Consider the following 13578-nt stretch of genomic DNA (forward strand, 5'->3'; position numbering starts at 1 on the left):
GCCATGCTCTTCAGTGCCCCATAGTGTACTTTCTACAGTAGTCGCCCACTGCGCACCCTCGATTCGGGGAAGAACGACGACTTTAGATCTTCCCATACATGTACTCCGCCCTCCTTGTGTCTATAAAAGGAAGAGGCGGGCACCATCTTACACACGATCACATCATCCGCGCTTCACATGTAACTCAGAACACACGCACCCACTCTCTTGAGCATCGATATTGACACTTGCCTCAATCAACTTCTCTAGCAGAGATTTGGAAACTTACCTCCCTCTCTTGTCTCGCTTGTACCCCTACTACAGGCACCCCCGGTGCAAGATAGTACAGTGCACTCGCACACCCTTGCTGGATGTACGGCCCCGTGGCCGGAACCAGAATAAACCCGTGCGTTCCTGTGCTACCTCTTGCATCAACCATCCAGAATGAGGGATCACACAGCATTTCACTAGTTGGTGCCGGACCGCCGGATTAGGACTCCGACACACACAATGGAAGGCAATGAAAACTGGCCAGACCAGCTTCGCCGCTTCGAAGAAGGGAGCGATAACCTGCAACAACAGTAGAAGCCTAAAACAGTGAACGTTACAGATTGAGCAGACGTCACGCAGGCCGGTCATCATCAGTTCCGACAGGTGCATCAGCGGCCTAATTGACATTGAACCACCTCGGGCATGAAGCAATCTGCACGTCTCGTTCAAAAGTCAGTACTAGCAAAACGGCGAAATCAACACACCACAAGTACCAGCACCAAAATGATGCCAAACAGCCATGCATTCACATCAGCCTGACTTTTGCCTTGACAGACCGTAAAGCTTGGAGATTGTTCGCTTTAGTGAGTTGATGATCAAGTCTCGCTCCACTCCACGCATTGATCAGAGAAGTGTTGCTCTGCTGCTTAAACAGCAGGCTAATGTCCACTACTAGAGAGACAGAGAGAGAGCTCCCAACAGGACCGCCAGAATAGAAAGTAAGATTTCCCTTAAGAGTCCAACAAGCTGACACAGTCATTATTATGCATAAAACACAAAGTTAGTTTTGTACCCCAAGATTTTTTTTTATGTGGGCATGTTTCTCAGTTCAAGCGTTAGACTGAAGAAAGGTTTCTATTACCTCTACGCAGGTCCAGGTCCCTCTTAGCTCTGGTGGAGGCCTCAAATGAAATCGCCTCCCGTATGACTGTATCAGTATATGACAGCCCCTAATATACTTACCTCGTAACTCATGATATTTACACCATCGGCTAACTGTGTTTATCTGTCAAAGGGAAACTGGGTATTGTCTTCTACTCTTCTACCACTTTAAAATGTTGAGGGTGCCTACCAGAGCAATACAGGTCCCACATTTTCAAATATGCCCTGTCCAGATTCTTTACCTGCATTTTTTTACAAAGGTGAAATTGTCAACCCTGAAAAGTTAAGGTATGGGGCAGAAACAAGACTGTAATGTTACCCATCGAGCTGTATCAAACAAAGGACAGGTCATCCGAACAGCTTTGAGCCTGTTTGTAAGACTTTGGAGTTTTGATGGATTCGTGGCTAGAAATACAGCCCTTTCCTCGTATTCTTTCAGGCTGAATAATAGCAAATGTTAGTTATAGAAAAAAGAGTTCAATTATGTGAGGTAAAAGGTACATGTTTGGCTAGAATTCTAACCTATAGACTATCATCTCTTCCCCGACCCCAGTAGCTAGACAGAGGGAACCTGCAACCCTTGTTGCCATTTTCTCCAGAGGTAGAGTAATCATTGGGAGGCCGGCCCATAATACATCTGTACCAGTAGTGTGGCCATTACACAACGGGCTGTTCATCCAGCAATGGGTAAAGTCAGAGCTTCACAAGAAAAGTAAACAATGAGGAACAATATTTATCATAAGCAATTGTGGATGGTTACGTGTCAAGAAAGAGATCTGCCAAGGAACTTCGCCTTATATGTTCATTTTTTGCGGCAACATCTGTAAATATTATTTGGTCTGCCCTTACTCCTTTTGAAATTGCATCTGCCAAAATTGCAAAGTTAAGAAAACAAAGGTAGGCAGGTGAATCCGCAACCGCAAGTGAGAGAACAGGAGTGGGATTCAGTTCAAAAAACAAAAACAGGAGTGAAATGTTACATGCACGCAATCTCATCTCTCCAGCAGCTGGAAATCTCAAGAGCCACAAGACACTATTTGGCACACGCTTCAGAATATTGCACCTGATTCATCAGTTAATACTTCTGATAAACATGCCTGGTATGTATGTTACTACAGATTTCTTTTGAGGGATGCAACAGAGGGCATCATACACATCTGAACTGCTTATTGATCATATAAAAACTAACAAAAGCCTTCAGCGTGATGTCAGGGAGAATAGTAATTACTACTAGAACTGTTGGAAGAAACAAACAAAATCGTATTTTGCATCAAAACATTTTAATCCCGATTATCATCTATTCGTGGATATTTATATTAATTAAGTGAAGATTATATATGCAAATTAATTTAAAAGGGGTCCCAATTTAAAAAACATTTCTATCGATTAGTTGATTTTGAAGTTGCCTTTGTGGACCATGTCAGCATTCAAAACATAACCTTTTGGTGACTTATCACATAATTACTCTTTAATATTGGTAATAATATGTCCTTGCAATGCATATTAGCAGCAAGACATAAATGGATTTACCAGGTGATGAATATATCTGGATCCATCTTGTAGAGTTGATTGAAGCATGCAAAAATAAATTTGTCCTCTGGCAGGCCATAGTCAGCTCGATTGTGTGGGCAAACAGGATCAAGAACGTCTTGATTTTTCTATGACAAAGCAATCAACGTTATGAATATAAACCAGAATACAGAGACAAAACTTATGGCATTTAGTTGTTTCATATGAGGCATAAACCCCTTGTTTATCCCTCCAGTGTTACTTTATCTTATGAATCATTTTGGAAATAAATATATTATAGTGGAAGCAAGGAGGAAATCTGCTCTTTCAAAGGCTGGGACTAAAGCAACTTTTACCTGATATGTATGACACAATACATACCTGTTTATAATCATTCACAAATTAACAGTGAGGAAGGTGGACAAGCTTTTCTGAGTAAATATGAGAATATTTTAACGGAGAGACAAACTGCCAGAGCAACAACAACAACAACAACAACATAGCCTTTTAGCAACAAGTTTAAATTAATATGAAGGCAAAGAAAGGACATGCCAGTCAAATAAAATAGGGCACAGAACTTCAATATGTTTACCTTATCCGTAATCAAATAATCAATATAACTTGCACCAGTAGTTGCAGGAAATTCCATGTAAGAAACCTTGATTGGCGCTGGCTGCATGGCGAAAATTTCATTGCGTGCACCCTGAAAAAAACATACAAATTTATTGCAAAGGTAAAAATAATTGCTGAAAAAAATGAATGGATGCCATTACCTCACTAGGAACAGAAAGCTGTACTAGAAAATATACAGCACAGGAGAACCAGATTACACAGCTTTAAAATTGCGGAGAACAGAAAAAACTATAATTTACAAAGTAGTGCACAAATAACAGTTGCATAGCTTAGTCAACAATTCCAATGTTATCCTTTATAATTAAGTTTACGATTTAACTACTAAAGTTCATTTCCCATATTAGTCTTGAGTCTTGGATGCTTGGCGCCAACTGAAATAGTGAAGCTCAGTTGCGATTCTTATTACACAGCATATGGAAATGGAAACCGGACCAATTTGAGGGCAGAAAGCCAACAGATCAGACTGATATAATTGAATCAATAATACCAAAACAAATGAAAATTTGAAGAAAAAAGTCATTATTTGCATAGCATTAAATTAATGGAATGATCACGGATTGTCACGGAAAATAAATACTACCTTTGTATATCCATTAAGATTTATAAGAATTTGTATCTTATCTTCGTTGATAACTTAAGCAATCATATCAGATGACATCTCTAACACATCCATGAAGTGCTCTACTTCACCCTTAATACGTTGTCTCCATTCCATACCATCATCCCGGCTCAGCGCATAACAGAAAACCTGAAGAGTTATTGATAAATAACTATTTCGCCATTCAACAGAATTCTTAAGGAATTATGATATGTATATCAACATGGCAGAGCAAAAAACCAAGCAACCTCTACAATGTCTTTATTGTGCATTCCAAATACAGATCCCATGAGATGAGACAGAGGATGATTCCCGAAGTTACTACTCACATATCTTAAAACCAAATGGACAAACAGGATTTTGCCAGGGAGCAATAACTTGTAAGTTAGAGCAATATGCAGCAATGATAGATGTCGTGGTGTGCAAACCCACAGCCGGGTGGCGTAGTGCACCCGCCTAAACCCTGAGGGTGCGTACTCGGGGGTTAGCTAGGATTAGCCCAATCTCTGTGGAAGAACGCGATGAACACAGCAGTTTAGAGTGGTTCGGGCCGCCGGAGCGTAATACCCTACGTCCACTGTGTGTTGTATTGCTTGTGCTCTCAAGAGGTTGAGAGCAGGGTTGTTCGGCGTGAAACCGAGCTTGTGTTGTGAGAGTCTTGGAGTATCTGGAATGTGCAGCGAGCGCCTCCCTTTTATATCTCAAGGGATGCGCGTACATGGCCGTTGAGTCCCCGACAGATAGGCCCAACGATGTAGTTCAAAATAACATACTGTACAGACGTTATGGCATTGCAGGCGACGGAGATCTCATTCCTGGATTTCCTTACTCTGCCCGTGGGAATCTTCCGTCTGGCATAGTCATGCCCTGTCTTGTCGAAACGGCGCCATGGTGTAGCTTGCGGCGTTGCCTGCAGCGTAGCTGAACGGGCCGTGTAGCTTGCGGCGTAGGCGGTATGATGAAAAGATATCGTGCCGTCGTATCCATTTAATGCGGCAGACGGGCTCTGCACGGATGCGGCGCATGCGGCTGCACTGTGTACCTCGGTAATATGCGGTCTACAGTGAGGCCTGACAAAAGCTGCTCCGCGTGCCGCAGCGGCAGAGCACGCCTCAACCACCCGCATTGAATGCGGTGGGTGGGCGAGTCTTCGAGCGGAAGAATCGCGCCCGCGCCTGTGCCTGCGGGACACGTGGCACCCCCGGACCCCGCCCCGGCGGTATATTGGTTCTACGCGCGTGGGAGGTCCGGACGGACGCGGGGAGGTCCCGGACCCCTATGGGGGGTCCGAGCCCTCGGCTGTTTGCGCGGAGCTTCCCTTCCTCAGGGACACGTGGCGTCACCGGACCCGTTCCCAGAGCGGGGAACGGGTCCGGGGCCGTTGGCCTGGTGAGGTAAGAGCCGGATCCCTAGGGTCCGGCTGCTCCGCCCCTTAGGGCGTAGTTATGGATGACTACGCGAGTCCTGCCTTACTGCAGTAGGAGTGTGTATCCCTGCTACAGGGTACCGACAATGGCCCCCGGGCCCGCCTCGGGAGAGGCAACGAACCCGCAGGTGGGGCCACTCTTGTGAGCAACTTGGCTGCTTCTGGCGCCCAGTGGTGCGCGCCGCAAGGTTCTTGTCCTGCGTCGTCCATCCTTTGGGTCACCTGCTGCATCATCACATTTGGACATGCACATGACTCAAGGTAGATGCTTAGTACCGTGCCCACGGGTCCCAAATCCTGTTGGCTGTGATCCTTCGAGATAGACAGCTAGGCTCAGTGAACGGAGCTCAAGGGGCCGGCCTTTAGGTTAAGAGAAAATCCGGACCTCCAGGTTCCCAATCCTAAGTACCACGGCACTCATTCACAGGAGGTGGTATGTGCAGGCTTAGGGTACGGAACCAGGCTAAGCGGCTACACGGCTCCAGACCTCCCCGGAGAATGAGTGCGCTTCCCTGAACCTGCAGGTTCCCAGGGGTCGGAACCCCTCTCTTCCATGAGGGGTCTCGAACTAAGTCACTAGCTAGCCGACTCAATTCGGACCACAATCACAGCACATGAGTAAGAAGCCACGTGGGGGTTAGCGCAAACAGAATGCGTAGATTGAAATTGAAATGTAACATCCTTAGAGGCGAACTGAGAATAAATTTTTCCTTTATAACTAGATGTACATGAGATGTGCGATGTAAGCCAGAACACGGGTTTATGAGGCCGGAGCTGTCCGGACATCCGGGCCCCCAGTCTTAGGTACTACGGTACTCGCCCTAGGGAGGTCGAGCATGCAGGCTTAGGGTACGGAACCAGGCTAAGCGGCTACACGGCTCCGGACCTCCCCGGAGGGTGTGTACGCTTCCCTGAACCTGGTTCGCAGAGGTCCGGACCCCTCCACGGGGGAGGCTCACCGGACTGGACCACACGGAAGTAGTACCTAGTTACAAAGGAAAAGGTTTTATTCCCTGCTGGGCCTCTAAGGGTACGACTTACAGAGATGTAGAGTCAGGGGTGCGACCGGAGTCGGCTTAACGTCGGAGAGAGCCACCAGAGTCGGCTTAGTGCGACCAGAGTCGGCTTTCCGCCGGAGCGGGCTTGGTGCGACCGGAGTCGGCTTTCCGCCGGAGCGGGCTTGGTGCGACCGGAGTCGGCTTTCCGCCGGAGCGTGCTTGGTGCGACCGGAGTCGGCTTTCCGCCGGAACGGGCTTCCTCACATGAGTGAGGTATGATGCGAGCTGGGATTTGTTGAAGCTGTGCTCTCCCCAGACCTGCTTGATGACGAGCTGGGAGAGCATGACCCGCTGTCGCCGTCCTGCTGATGCGGGCGCTTGCCGTGCGAGTTCTGGCCCCCGGGCGCTCGCCACCTGAAACATGGTGATGCCGAGCCGATGATTAAGCGAAAGCCAAGCAGACCCTACCTGGCGCGCCAAATGTCGTGTTGCGCAAACCCACAGCTGGGTGGCGTAGTGCACCCGCCTAAACCCTGAGGGTGCGTACTCGGGGGTTAGCTAGGATTAGCCCAATCTCGGTGGAAGAACGCGATGAACACAGCAGTTTAGAGTGGTTCGGGCCATAGTTCTTAAAGCGTTAAGGCGAGGCACGGCGAGCGACCCCGTCTGCAAGGCGAGGCGACGCCTAGGCGGACGCCTAGGCGAGCAAGGCGACGCCTTACCCATATGCCACAGGGAGGAAATGAAAAGAAGTAGGAAATAAAAAGAGTAAAAAAGACAAAGAAGAGGGCAAGGGCCCAGCCCAACAATAACATCTCCACTCTCCCTTCTCAGCTCTCCCTCTGCCCTCTCAGCTCTCCCACTCGATCTTATCCCGACGCCGCCGCCGGCCCTCTCAGCTCTCCCTCTGCCCTCTCAGCTCTCCCTCTCCCTTCGCGCCGCCGGCCCGCCGTCGCTCCTCCGCCCGACGCCGCCGCCGGCCCGCCCTTGCTGCTCGGCCAGACGCCGCCGCCAGCCCCGCGCGACACCACTACCGGACCCGCGCGCCGTCGCCAGGCCCTCGCGCCGCCGAAGCTCGTCGGCGCTCCCTCTCCCACCTTCCTCACCATGCTCAGGTAGGCCGCCACCCCCTCCCTCTTGTTCCCCTTCCCCCGCAGATCGTCGAAATCCTTCCCCTCCTCTTCCTCTCCCTCCTCCCTCACCCTCCCTCTCAGTTGGCTTCTCTTTTGGCATGGCGTCGGCGGACGCCTTGGATTTTTGAGCGCCTGGACGACTAGGCGTCGCCTAGGCGACGCCTTAAGAACCATGGTTCGGGCCGCCGGAGCGTAATACCCTACGTCCACTGTGTGTTGTATTGCTTGTGCTCTCAAGAGGTTGAGAGCAGGGTTGTTCGGCGTGAAACCGAGCTTGTGTTGTGAGTCTTGGAGTATCTGGAGTGTGCAGCGAGCGCCTCCCTTTTATCTCAAGGGAGGCGCGTACATGGCCGTTGAGTCCCCGACAGGTGGGCCCAACGATGTAGTTCAAAATAACATACTGTACAGACATTATGGCATTGCAGGCGACGAAGATCTCATTTCTGGATTTCCTTGCTCTGCCGGTGGGAATCTTCCGTCCGGCATAGCCATGCCCTGTCTTGTCGAAACGGCGCCATGGTGTAGCTTGCGGCGTTGCCTGCAGCGTAGCTGAACGGGCCGTGTAGCTTGCGGCGTAGGCGGTATGATGAAAAGGTGACATGCCGTCGTATCCATTTAATGCGGCAGACGGGCTCTGCACGGATGCGGCGCATGCGGCTGCACTGTGTACCTCGGTAATATACGGTCTACAGTGAGGCCTGACAAAAGCTGCCCCCGCGTGCCGCAGCGGCAGAGCACGCCTCAACCACCCGCATTGAATGCGGTGGGTGGGCGAGTCTTCCAGCAGAAGACTCGCGCCCGCGCCTGTGCCTGCGGGACACGTGGCGCCCCCGGACCCCGCCCCGGCGGTATATTGGTTCTACGTGCGTGGGAGGTCCGGACGGACGCGGGGAGGTCCCGGACCCCTATAGGGGGTCCGGGCCCTCAGCTGTTGGCGCGGAGCTTCCCTTCCTCAGGGACACGTGGTGTCACCGGACCCGTTCCCAGAGCGGGGAACGGGTCCGGGGCCATTGGCCTGGTGAGGTAAGAGCCGGATCCCTGGGGTCCGGCTGCTCCGCCCCTTAGGGCGTAGTTATGGATGACTACGCGAGTCCTGCCTTGCTGCAGTAGGAGTGGGTATCCCTGCTACAGGGTACCGACAACAGATAATGTACCCAATCCTAAGGCGAGAAGTTATGTCATCAGTCTTGATAGGAGCACGTGAGGAGTGTGAGAATGCAGGAAGCCCAAAACGTGACGCAACCATCAGTAATGATCTGCATATTTTTTACTAAAACGAAAAAAAGTCAAGACGTTGTGCTTCTAATGTGTGGCTATTGAATTACCATTTATTCATTTCTACAAAGATTACAGAGGTCAGAACAGAAAAGGAGTCTCACCTGATCTCCAGTGCAGGAGTTGGATCGATTGGGAATGCCATAGCATGGAATGGTTGTACACTTGGGAGAAGGGACATCTGGAAATGACCAAATAAGAATGACAGCTATTAAGAGAAATACTCCTTAAAGCGAGTATAAAGAAAAAAAAAGAAAAAAAAAGGAAGATGTAAAAGGCTCATGCCTTTATTTGCTGTCTGATAATCCCCTCTACCTTGATGAACTTCTCTTCTCTATCATCCCAATCACATACGCACTGCAAAAATTGTAAACCAAACAAAAGAAACTCTATTGGCTCTCAGGTTTCATGTTGATAATAGTCCTAGCCTAAGTTCTATGGAAATCATTTTGAACTCGCAAATTGTGTCCCACTCTGATGTAAAATTAGTACAGCAGCAAAAGTTCAGAGGGTAAAAAGGAAATAAGTTATAACTTTCACTCCTGTTTATCATTGATACATGATTGAAGATTTTTTTTTGACTGAAACTGTGGGGGAGTTCCCCACAGCAAATGCATTAATTAAAACTGTTTAGGGAGAGTCATTAATGTGGCAAACATTTCACCGCACCTGTAGAGCGTGCAAGAGATTACAGGCAACTTCTGGAAAATCTGGACGTAATTGCAAGGCCTGCTTGTAACTGATAATTGCCAACTCCATTAGGCCCCTGCAAATGATGATATAAGATGACAGCAATTAAGCACGATGGAGTAAGGCTCAGTTGTCTTAAGTGCGACTTCCCCTTGAAGTAGTTGAGACAGGAATGCACTTACGTCTCTTTATACGCAAATGCCAAATTTGCATGAGCTTCAGCCATGGTCGGTCTAATTGCAGCAGCCCGCAAATAGTCTTGAATTGCTTCACTGACCCTGCCTGCTTCTTTCAATGTGTTCCCTCTATTCACAAGACCATCGGCAGCCAAAGGATCAACACAGAGTGCTTCATTATAACATGCTATGGCATTAGCATAGTTTCCCTATTTCAACAATGAGGAAAAATATTATCATATTCTAGGTAGAATCTATTATGTACACACAAAGATAATGATGAAGAATTATAAATTGTAAATTAAACAAAAGTATGCATCCAAAATAGTTAGTTGGCAGAATGAAGCAGTTCAATAACACAAGTACCTGTTGTTTGTAAATCGCCGCTAAATTGTTATAAGGTGCAGACAATCCAGTAGTAACTGTAAGCGCTGCCATGAAATGTGAAGCCGCTATGTCCAGCATGCTCCTGCAAGTATTTCCAAAATATAACTCTCGCACAATACAAATAAATGATCCACATCCTAATAAACTCACCTTTCCATATAAACGTTCCCAAGGTTTGTCAGAGCTTGAGGGTGATTAGGTTGAAGAGCAAGGCATGTCTACAAACATCAAAGTGCACGACAGGCCAAATTTGCATCATAGGATTGAAATAGATGAGAACATAAAGAAAAATTAAGAAAGTTGTTGGCAACCTGGTAGCAACCGATTGCCTCGTCGCATCTTCCAGATCCTTTTAAAGCATTTCCCTTCCAGGTTGAATATAATACATACCAAGTGTCATGCTTAGCGATCAAAAGTGAAGGTCTAACAGCATAAGTGAATGTCAAAAACGAACCAAATTATTATAAGCTTCAACATATGATGGGTTGCAGGTAGTGGCATGTCTATAACTTAAAATAGCTAAGTCCAGTTGGCCTTGTTCATAGTAGGCATCACCAAGGTTACCTGCAAACAGAGAATATATCATCATGATGAACCCACAAGCTCATCACAGAGCCACGAGTTAATGGCCAAATAATATAATGAGTTTTGTGTGTCATTCATTTCAGCAAAAAAAATATAACTGATAACTGCGACATCCTAAGAAATAATCCTTGCATTCATCCAAATAATAATATCGCACAGTTTGGTAAAAATGACTCGTATGGATATCTCAGAAATCAGGTTACAGTTGGGAATTTAAGGTTAAATTGTTTATTCTTAGTTAATATCAACCAGAGGTAAATATAGACTCACCATAAGCTATTGCATTTTGTGGGCATGCCTGTGCTGCATTTTGATAGCATAAAATTGCATCTTGACACATTCCAACAGCCTAAAAAACAATGTTTCCCGCTGAGATGTCAGAAAGATGTTTCCACATGAAACCACCATTTAATATAAATGGGACGGTACCTTGTAAAGATTGCCCAAGTTCATATGGGCATCATAAAATGCCGGCTTGAATTTGATTGCTTCCTGATAGTCAAACTTAAGAGAGTCATAATGCAGTTGCACTGGTAATTTCCTAAAGAAACGAAAGGTGGCGGTTACACCACAAGAGAATTAGGAAAAAAACTGAAATATCTAACACAAGAACCCACATGCCTATAAACTCCAGAATAATCAAATTATTTGTTGTTCCTTGGTGAACTTATCCATTCATGAATCACAATAAAACAGTGATATTTAGTTCTTAAGGAGAAGATATAAACAAGAAGCAATGCCAAGTCAGTGCAAATTACACACCTTATAGTAGAGAACTGACTTATTGAAGTCTCCCCATTTCATGAAAAGTCCTGCAATATTATACCACGCAGTTGCACAACTAGGTGATATGCTTACAGCCTCTCTAAAGCAACTGTATGCCTGCACAAGATGGAAATCGCATCAACCTCCAAATCATGGTTCGTACCAGTACAGATGTTGTGTCTCTTTGATCAAGATGAAGTAGTGTTACAAAGGATCTTAATTCAAGGGAAAATAATAGGCAAAGTGTGTGATTTTCATTTGGGGCTAGAAACTGCAAAGATAAAATCAGCAACAAATGGACCCAATTTAAGTTAGTTGAACTTGCTAGCAGTAAATAAAATAATTTATTTACCAATACGCAAAAACAATAAACTTGGTATGAAACGAAGCATGACTACTACATGATTACTAAAATGAAAATCACTTATAAAAGGAAATCCCATGGAATACTTTGTACGAATGCCTGTTTTATTATACGCAGGCATAAAATCTGATACAGATTGCTTAATTATGCCATGGACAACAGATAAGGTTTTGTTTCCCTCCCTACGTTACTTACATCTCTGTATGATCCTTGTGCCTTCAACACGTCACCAAGGCTGCAGTAGGCATCAACCTAGATTTGCAATGTTTGTCAAATCAAAACCTCCAGAAGGCCCGGTCAACTTTGAAGATTTATTCATTAGCATCCAATTAACAAAGGCAATTTTTAATTACCAAAAGAGGATTTAGTGCTAGCGCCTGATGGCAACATTTGGTTGCCTCGATGAGATTTCCTTTTTCGAGTATAAGCATTTGCCAAGTTTGCAAATGCATCAGCAAAGGTCGGTCGCAGCTACAAAATTATAAATGTTGCATTAGTCTGAAAGTTCAAAAAAAAAAGTAGCAGAAAAAGTTCAAACAAAAAAGTGTACAGTGAACACACATACCTAGTCATCACTCATCAGATAGTACGCTTACCTGAATTGCATGCTTATAGTACTGGATGGCACGATCCATATCGCCTTTCTCCTGCAACAGACAATAGAAACAAAAATGCATTAAGCCATGCGAACAATATACCACACATTCCCACCAACACTTTCCAGAGAAAATGAGCTCACCCTCCATGCATTCGCCATGTTGTTGAAGCACTCAGGGAAATTGGGCTGGATTGCCACAGCCTCCTCGTTCTTCACGATGCACATGTCAAACTCCCGCAGCTAGACAATTTATTTTTTTAAGGAAACAAAGGCATCAATACAGCTCTAGAAAACACGCAAAGGCACATATCAGCAAAATGAGGCTGAATTTGGCCGGAAAACCTGGTAATAAACAGCGCCGAGCAGCATGAGGTTCTCCAGGCGCCTCGGGTTCTCCATGTACACCGCATTGCTCTGCTCAAGCGCCGCTCTGTAATCCCCTGAGTTGTAACTCTGTTGCGCGATCTCCAGGCGCGTGCCTTCGTTAACTGAACCCCAATACCAACCAAAACACATGGAATCATTTCGATCGAACTGAATTGCGAGCGTCGGCGGGAGGACAGGAGTGGGTTTCGGAGCGGTCGGAACCTTGGACGGGGTTCAGCAGCAGGGCATCGATCGCCGCGCCGAGCTGCTGCGGCCGAGGATGGGTAGGAGGGAGCGGGTAGGGTGCGCGCTGTTCCTCACCAGCGGCCACAGCGGCGCCGCCGCCGCTGCCGCAATTTGAGAGCATCGCTGCCAACGCCGATCGGGGCCCAAAGCTTCTTCCACTAGAAGGGCCGCCAAACTCTAACCGCGCCGCGCCGCGCCGCGCGCAGTCGAGCTTCCACGTGCGGGTGGGGTGGTAGTGGGGCCCGGAGGGGTTGGCTCGCGCGTCTCGGCCGGTTTCGGGGATGGCTGTGGCTTCGCTCGGACGCGTCGCGTTCGTGAGGAGAATTTGGGGAACGCGTGGGGTATTTGGGGAAATCGGGTGGGCGCGGGACGGGAGCTCGATAGCGCGGGCTGTCGTTGGCGCGGTGCGGCGATTTCGCGCCGTTGGATTGGATTTACGGGGTTCGGGTGTTCGACGAACGGGATGGCGTCAAGCTATGAGCTGGGCCAGTGGAGTTGGTTTTGCTTGTTTAGTTGGGCTGGGCCGCACTTGACGAAGCAGAAGTATTTGGGCTCATCGGCCACGATGGCCCATATAGAAACCGATGGCCCAACTAACTAGCAATGAATTCCACTTCGACCCCATGGATGACTCTACCAGCCTTTCTTCTTTTCTCCTCAGTTCAACTACATTTCCACTGCAGAAGATGACAGTCTGA

The 13578-nt window shown here is 47.3% G+C and overlaps 1 pseudogene; it reads right to left on the reverse strand.

Moving 5' to 3' along the window:
• Positions 1 to 216: 216 nt before the first annotated feature.
• On the reverse strand, positions 217 to 13199 carry LOC120676651 (annotated as a pseudogene).
• Between the last annotated feature and the right edge of the window lie 379 nt (positions 13200 to 13578).

This window comes from Panicum virgatum, chromosome 5N, assembly GCF_016808335.1.
Source record: "Panicum virgatum strain AP13 chromosome 5N, P.virgatum_v5, whole genome shotgun sequence".
Lineage (NCBI taxonomy): Eukaryota > Viridiplantae > Streptophyta > Magnoliopsida > Poales > Poaceae > Panicum > Panicum virgatum.